The sequence below is a fragment of the Eurosta solidaginis genome, chromosome 1, assembly GCF_040869045.1.
Source record: "Eurosta solidaginis isolate ZX-2024a chromosome 1, ASM4086904v1, whole genome shotgun sequence".
Lineage (NCBI taxonomy): Eukaryota > Metazoa > Arthropoda > Insecta > Diptera > Tephritidae > Eurosta > Eurosta solidaginis.
The window spans coordinates 325060534-325069248 of record NC_090319.1 but is presented as its reverse complement, the minus strand read 5'-3'; the positions used below and the strand labels follow the sequence as shown (position 1 = coordinate 325069248).

At 31.0% G+C, this 8715-nt stretch overlaps 1 protein-coding gene across 11 annotated transcripts in view; it reads right to left on the bottom strand.

Annotated features, from left to right (window-relative positions):
• Positions 1–2503: 2503 nt before the first annotated feature.
• Stat92E (Signal transducer and transcription activator Stat92E) overlaps positions 2504–8715 on the bottom strand; it is a 117271-nt gene continuing 111059 nt past the window's right edge. For all 11 annotated transcript variants that reach the window (XM_067762004.1, XM_067762002.1, XM_067762003.1 and 8 more), the window contains one exon: positions 2504–8098. The gene's annotated coding sequence lies outside the window, so the exon portion shown is untranslated. The remainder of the gene's footprint in view (positions 8099–8715) is intronic.

Below are 8715 nucleotides of genomic sequence, written 5' to 3'. Positions count from 1 at the left end.
CTACATTTTATGACAGGCCATGACGTTCTTCGGCAAAGTTTGAGCAATATTGGCAACGTCACGCGTGCATTGAATGAAATTTTGGCAAACTAGAAATCACTAGAAAATCAAACGAAACAAATTCCCCTATTCCGGTATACAACTCAACTTTGTTGGGTTGTAATTAAAACAACTCAACTTTCAGACAACTCAACTCCTGTTTGGTATAACGAATTACAACTTATTTCAGTTGAAGTTGAATTGGTGTTGCCAACCTAGGAAAGTGATGATGGTTTCTGCGTAATTAGGTTATTATATATTTAGATATATTCTGATTTAATGGTTTACTCCAAGTACGATAAATTTTTAGTTATTTAAATGTTTTTAATTTAATTTTTTGTCATTTCGATTCCCGCACTATCCGCCATTTTGTTCTCTACCGCATGAATGGCGTCCTTTTATAGCACGCGGTTGAGTTGTGGGGAAAACGAACTTGACGCGACGACGTCAGAAAACGAAGTGTTGGACTGGTTTTAGATATAATTGAGGAGCATATTTGTGCGAAGTGGATTAAAACCCAAACAGTAAAAATTGTATTTTACTCTAAAACAGGATTCCCAGGAGTAGTGATTAGTATCAATGGGACTCACGTCCGCATAATTTCACCTATATTGGCTGCATCCGATTTGTGGCCAGCCTCGTACAACTTCGGAATGTCACTCAATAAATTCAAAAAGTTATTCAATGTAATACTTCGTTTAAACGTTGTCTTTTTTCTATAAATGTGTACAAAATTGTTGATTATTGTTTGATTAAAAAAGGTTTAAGTACCGGCTTTAAATTTTTTGTTTTTTGGTAACGTTTTATGAGCCCGTGCACCATCTAACTCTTATCAAAGGTGGTATCAAAAGACGCGTTTCGATCTCCGTTTTTAGGATTTTAAAGCGGATATTAAAATTTTTATTTCTGTCGAAAAATATTTACAAAAACCCACAAAATAGCCCGAGGGTTCGAAATATGAGGCCCGATCCACAGTTTTTTTGCACAGAAGACATTTCTGCGTTGGCGGTCTTTGGCCGCGATTTGTGAAAATAACCCTGGGTTGGTCCAACGTCCTTCTGCATTAGTGTGTACAAAAAATCTGGCAAAATACAACAACCACATCAAAATTTGGACAGAAATGATATGACAGAAATTAAATTTTTTATTTTTGTTTTCGGATGCTTAAATCGGAGATCGAAACGTGTCTTTTGATACCAACTTTGAAAATTTTTGTTGAAAATTAGGTGGTGAACCGTCTTCTAAAACGTTACATTTTTTCAAAACAACTGCAAAATTGTATGAGACTACTGCTAGTGATCAGTTGTAAGATTTTGACGTCTTTGACATCTACACCAACACAAGGTTGTAAACGGTAATGCCACAAAAAGTTGTTAGACTAGACAACTCAACCGATATTTTTTTGACAGGTTGAGTTGTAATCTGTAATACGAATTGCGAAATTTCAACCCAACCAGAGTTGAGTTTTAAACGGTAATAGGGGCAATAACAATTTTCACTGCACTATCGCAGCACATCAGCTTTAACACTCTAGCAATTTTTCAATTTGACCGTTGAGAAAATGTTTGCAAACACTCTGGACATATTTAGTCCTAACCCGGCTTACCTCATTGAACTAAAAACCTGAGACCTGACACCTTATTGAATTAGAAAACTCATACGAGGCACGAGATATATACGAAAGGGATGGAAATTTGCAATCAATTTCGTCAAACGAAGATCATGTTGTACAAGTCACTTCTACCCATCCTGGTATATCCCTGCAAAAATCGTTGGATCATGTGGTCCACTTGTGTCATACTGGAGTACTCCACGGATTACTCTGATGTAATGCTGAGCTGGAGTATATGGTCCAGTCCTAGGACATGCAATGTTAATTGGACCATATTTTTTGTATGAATTGTGGTTAATTTTGGAGCACTCGCTTCGTCGATAGCGAGTACTCCATACATGCATGCATGGAGTACTCGCGATTTTTGCAGGGATGGTGCAGAAGCATCGACCGTGACAACATCAGATGAGACGGCTTTGGCAGTGTTTAAGGGAAAAATTATTCGAAAGAGCCTCTACGCGTCGGTGACGGCGAGTACCGAAGAAGGTTTGATGACAGCGGCTGCGCTGGCTGGTTCATGTTACGCGAGTGAAAGATGATGCTTCTGACAAAAAAAAGTTGTCTTATCGAACCCCACCTATGGAAGCAGAGGAAGAAGGCGGCCCACACTCCGCTGGAAGGACCAGGTGGAAAAATATTTAAATTCCGTTGGTGCCAACAGTTAGCCTAAGTAAGTTCCTTTTTTAAGTATATGTAAAACGGGGTTATTAAAGCTGAGATTCTTTATGTCATTATTGCTTTATAATACTTACACTTGCATACGATGCATGGAGGAACCGGACCCGAAGCACAAGGTCCTTAAAGAATGTCATCAAGTAGACGCTCTTCTCTAACAAATAAATAGGTTAGACATTTTGGTTCATTTTTATTTTTCTTAACGTTTATTTGGTCATTTATGTCATTGTCATCATAGTCACTTGGACAATCAACCACATATATAATAAACGTCAATTGCATAAATTTACATCACTGTAAGAATTTTTTATTTTGTTTTGTTTTGCTGTAAATAAATTTTTTAGTTACATTGAATTCGCCACAATTATTTTATTTTTATATTTGTTGCAATTTTGTACGATGTACATAAATAAGAATATATGTGCACTTGTGCAATGAAAATTGTTTTTTCTTTTTTAATTTATTTATTTTAAAAATTTCAATTTCATTCACTACTTCGATGTATGTCTCTTAGTTTCATTTTATTTTTTCTTGTATTAAACATAACTATTATATATACAAATGGACATTTATGACTTTGTTGTTGCACATTGTGAATGCAACAGTAGTGTAAATATTAGTAGTACATTTAAAAAATATATATTCGTAAAGAGATATATGTATATATTTTTTTTGTTAGATTTTTTTTTTAAATACATTCAATATATTTTGCATGGGAGTATGTATAAGAAATATATTGGCTTATGCTCGTTATGGATAAATAAATTTAAAAAGGCTGTATAAGTAGGTACTATTTTTGCCTTTTTTAGAGTGTTTAAAAAATTGGTATACATATCTATTTATATAAAAATTTGCAGCTTTTTCTCCAACTACTACTCCAAATTATCATTATGTTCTAAACTTTTTTCAGCTATAATTATTGTATGCAGGTGCTGTGATATTTTTCCTGTTCTTTCATCCAACTTCATGTGAGATCTTAACCCACTGCAATTCAGTAGGTTGTTGAAGTTAAAATACGCATTTTTGTGGTTAATGCAGTAAAATCTGGCAGCATTCCTTACACAAAGATATAGGCATTAGACTGGGTCGATTTACTAACCGATATCGCGCCATCGTTTTTTCGATGGAATTTGGGCTCAGGAAAAAAAGTCCCGCTACGCATACCCAAAAAAAATAATTTTCGAGCCTGCGAAATTTTATTTTTTTTTTTTACTTTTTTTCGACTTTGATTTTTAAGGTTTTTTTCATGACCTACTCAAAAAATTTTCATTGGATTGTAAAATTTTCATGTATACCCTGTCCGACCCAAAAATGTCCACTAAAAACATTGGCGATACCAGTTTTTGAAAAAAAAAAAAATATTTTAAATTTTTCTTTTGTTTTTTTTTTCAAAAACTGTTACCGACGTTTTTAGCGGATATTTTTGCGTCGGACAGGGTATACATATGAAAATTTTTTTATTAGGTAACGAAAAAAACCTTAAAAATCAAAGTCGAAAAAAAGTCAAACAAAATTAAATTTCGCAGGCTCGAAAACTATTTTTTTGGGTATGCGTAGTGGAACTTTTGTTACCTGATCCCAAAGCCTATCGAAAAAACGATGGCGCGATATCGGTTAACTTTCGTCAATACAAATCGACCCACCCTAATAGGCATACATATTAAGGCTCTTGTTTACAATCGATTATTCGACTAGTCGATTAGTCGAGTTGCAACTCTGCATTGATTAAAAGTCGACTAGCTGCTATTCGATTCGCATGCAAGCGGCCAGCTGTCATTATTCGAATACTGACGTTTTCTAAAGTTAAATTCTTCTCATCAAAAATAATATGTAAAGATTTTATCAAGTAATAATTTGTATCATAAATAAAAATAAATAAATGTAATTGTAACAAAAATAATTTCTGGAAACGTAGCTGAGTCTCGAAATACTTTTTCCAGTCTGGAAGATTCAAAATGCAAAATATGTAAGCTGTAGTGGCTAACAATAACTCTACAAAATCTTTACGTATCGCCAAACTCATAAAAATTACAAAAAAAAAAACAAAAATATTCGAATAGTCAAACCTGTCCCTAATCGAAAGCAAATTAAACAAGTTTTGCTAATCGACTAATCGATTAATCGATTATCAAGAGTATGCATGTATGAAAAACAAAAATTCTTTCAAGTGCTTAGAAACTAGTTACTTAGTAAGTGTAAATAAGCTTCAATTTTTGGAGGAGGAGTTTGTTCTTGTATGTAGTTTTAATAAATATTGCTGCAATAAATATAACCACACTGTATGCATACAAAGTTGGCGTCATTACTTCAAGATGGTTAATATTTATTAATATTTTATGCATCGTTTCAAACTAGCAACGATAACAAATAATTTCGAAAAACATACCATTTGAAAAACCAAATTTGACTGCGTTAAAAAAAAGGTATTTTAACACTAAAAACAATCAAGAAATTACAAGGTCTAATAAACTAAATTTCGAAATTTAATTCGAAGTTCGAAAAATGTTCGAAATTGAATTTTTCTCTCGTTATGAAAAAAAAAATTGTGTTTATTAATTTTCTAACCTCAGATACAATACAATACGCTTTATTTGACATCACGACGACATCGTGAATTACATACCACTTTAAACATTTAATCCAAATATTTTCACTCTTTTGCGAAGCCAAATAACGCTATTAACTTAATTTATTATAACAATAGTAAAACGAATGAATCTTAATTCAAATAAATATATGCATGTATTTATCATATAAATGAAGTGGAAGCCAATGTTTTAAGATATGAAGCCTAACTTTAGTTTAATAAAAAGTTATATATATAAACAAAAAATAAAAAAAACAATTTTAAAAATCTATAAAGCTTAAAATAGAAAATTAAAATGAAAATTACAAAAAACACATTTCAGTTGGTTTAATAAAAAAATATATGATTTAATGCTCGTTTAGATCGTTTAAATATTTAAAACAACAACTTAATGCACATTTCGGTATAGTTATAGCATTCTTCTTTTTAATTAGGTACCTACGAAAATATTTTAATCACTACATACATATGTACGAGAAGATAAATGAGTCGACTTACATATACATTTTAATGTAGGATGGAGGAAATTTATAAAGCTACAACTTGAAAACTCTAATATTTTTTGCACATTTAAAAGTAAAAAATATTTAGTTAAAAAATATAAAAAAAAAATAAAACTGAAAAAATAAAAAAATTAAATTAAAATAAAATAAAAACTTAAAAAAATTATTTTTACACAATTTTTTCTTCAAATTCGCAATAACAAAAAAAAAATAAAAAACACTAAAAAAATAAAACAATTTAGTTCAATACCATCAGCAATTTTGACAACAATGATATGGTAAAATGATCTCTGGCTCCCCTTTCATATATAACATTAATGCCAGCTTCAAAACTATCTCAAATGATATTAATTCTCTATTTTGATTTTCAGAGCTTTAAGGCCGTTAATGTAAGACAAAAACTAAGTTTTTCCTTGTTCTCCTACGCGTTTCGATGTTTTTACATCTTCTTCAGGGAGCCTGGTTTATTTCATATTAATTCTCATTTTCAAAACTTCTCTATCAGCAATGGGATGTTTGTTTTTTTCAAAACCCTCTATCAATATACATTTGTATACTCTGCAATACTTGTGCATAGTTATTATAGCTTTAACCGGATAATGTTTGGGTGTTGTGGTGTAAAGGAGTCGAGATAGACATAAACTTGCTTGTATCAGTGTCGAGAAAGAAAATTATTGGCCCAGGTCCGTCTGTCTGTTCAAGCGCTGTTCAATATGGAACTCTAGAACTTTTCCCACTATTACAAGGTATAAAATCTACATGAAAAAAAAATAACAATATTTTCTTTGCTCTGGAAAAACCACATCTATAAGCAAAATATTTTATAAAAATAATTTTCATTCGAAAAGCAAAAAGCTTCAACTTTCATGCTAAGCTAAACGGAGTTTAGGGCAAACAACTGATATGAATGTACAACGGGATTTTGTATTTATATTATTAGCATTTTACAATGTATGTAGCTATCAAAGCAGTTTTGTGTTTTTTGCTCATAGAGGGTATTAGATATAAGCCGACGATAAGATGATTTGTACAAACAAAAAAATCACAGTTCCGAAAATAGTTCGCACTTGAAAAGCTAGTTTTTCCTCGAAAGCGAAATAAACTCAGCAATCTTAGATTTTGGGGCATTCCTGGGCTACTCACATGAGGTCATATTGAGAAACTTCAGGTGTAATTTTGTAAACCAAATAATAATAGAAAACCAAATTGGCAGACTTTTCAAAATTGCAATTTTCACAAATTTTCCTATTTTTTTTTTTTTATAAAAAAAAAACAATGTAGTTAAGTTCAAAAAATTCACGAAATGAAAGTAAGTGGCTTTTGCATGTTTTTACATGAAGCTTTATGTAAGAATTTCAAAACTATAATTTAAAAATAAGTTTCAAAATTCACACATAAGGAATAAAAAACAAGCACATAACGGACAAAATATGTAGTTACAAAGCAAATTCTAAAACATTAAAAAAAATAAAGAAAAAATTTGTTTAATTCAAAATTAAATTTTGCCAAATGAAAGCTTAAATTGTATATTCATTTTAAAAAACAAGTATATTTAATAGAATTAAATTAAAACCGAAAACTTTCTCGTCCATATGAAGTGTAAACCGACTATAAAAAAAAATAATTTTATGGGACAATTTCACTTTCGATTTAGCAGCATAGTAGGAAGAGAACTCAGCATTAAATTGGTTTAATTTGTGCATAACCAAAATTTTATTTAGATATTTATTAGGCACACACAGCAGCTGCTGCGACATTAAAAGGTTTCAAAATGTTAAATAAAAAACAAAAGTTAAAAAAATGTACTTGAATTAAAAAAAATTATTAAAAGTATATAAAAAACACAACAAAAAAAAATAATAAGAAAAAACGGCCGTAGCACAAATTTACACTCTGAATCCGAAAATATTTATAAGTATATATGAATGTATTTATGTAAATGAGTTCTTAAATATACTTAAAATTAAATGCACTTAAATTAAGTATACACAATTACCATCAAACGGTTGGCTTATTCTCAATGTAAGTAGTTATTGTTTTACTATTAATTGCCAACGAATTAATCATACATATCTATATATATTTTTGTTTTTTATGCATTTTGTATGCTTAACTGATTTTTCAAAAATTCATTTACACAATTTGAATGATTGGACCGACGAATCTGTCTGTGTATGACATGCATAGCACATTTACGTATATGTAAATTATATTGAATAAACAAACAAATACATTTTAGTTTACTTTGTTTAGTCGAACACAAAACACAACAAATATTATGTAATGTATATGTGAAACAATAAATCGAATTATTTTATTGACTATTTTAGATTAAATTTTATAAATAAAAAATAAAAATAAATGTATATTAATTACAAATATATGTATGTATATAAGGCAACGACGAGTATAAAAATAGTACACTTACTTTAAAAACTAAAAATTATTTTTTAACACTAACATAAACAAAGAGGGTGTGTGTATTTTTGAAAAGGGAGGGCTGAAAGGGTGAACAGTGAAAAATTGATGAAGAAGTTAAGAGCTTCGGGAGTTGCCAATGAATAGTACACTTAATTATAAATATACATAATAATTTCAAGTTCAAACAGCATGCATAACGGTATACTTTTTTGTGTGTGTTTTATATTGGTAAACAGCATTCAGGTATGAAGAAAGTAAAATCTGAAAGTAAAAATTAAATGAAAAATTAAAAACCTTTTACGAATTGTTATTGCTAAATTAAACAAACAACTTTGTGTATCCAAATATATTTATTTACTAATACATTTATATTACATACAAACAGTTCAACCTGTTTTTCCCCCAGCGGGTTAGGGGGTCAGAATATACCCGCGGTAGGTATGCCTGTCGTAAGAGGCGACTAATATACCAAATTCAAGGGGCTGTGTAGCGCAACCCTTCAGGTTGCCAGCGCAATATACAGCTTCTCCAAATCCAATTGTCAACCTCACCTATCCGCGGTGAATCCTGTTTCACTAACAGACGAAAAAAAAAAAGCTCCTCATGAAACTTGGGGGTGGGGAGGGAGGGATGGCTTGAAGGTTTAATGTGGTCATATAAATCGTTCCCGAGATGGTCGGGCTATTACCTTAATGGTGCTGTGTTACCGGAGCATACCGGATCTGTATCCGGCAAAGGACCATCACATCGATAACACTCCCCGAAGCCTTCGGGAAGCAACCTTATCGCTACAACAACAACAACAACAGTTCAACCTGCCAATATACTTCTAGATAAAATAAATAAAACTTATAGATAAAATAGACTAACAAGTGAAC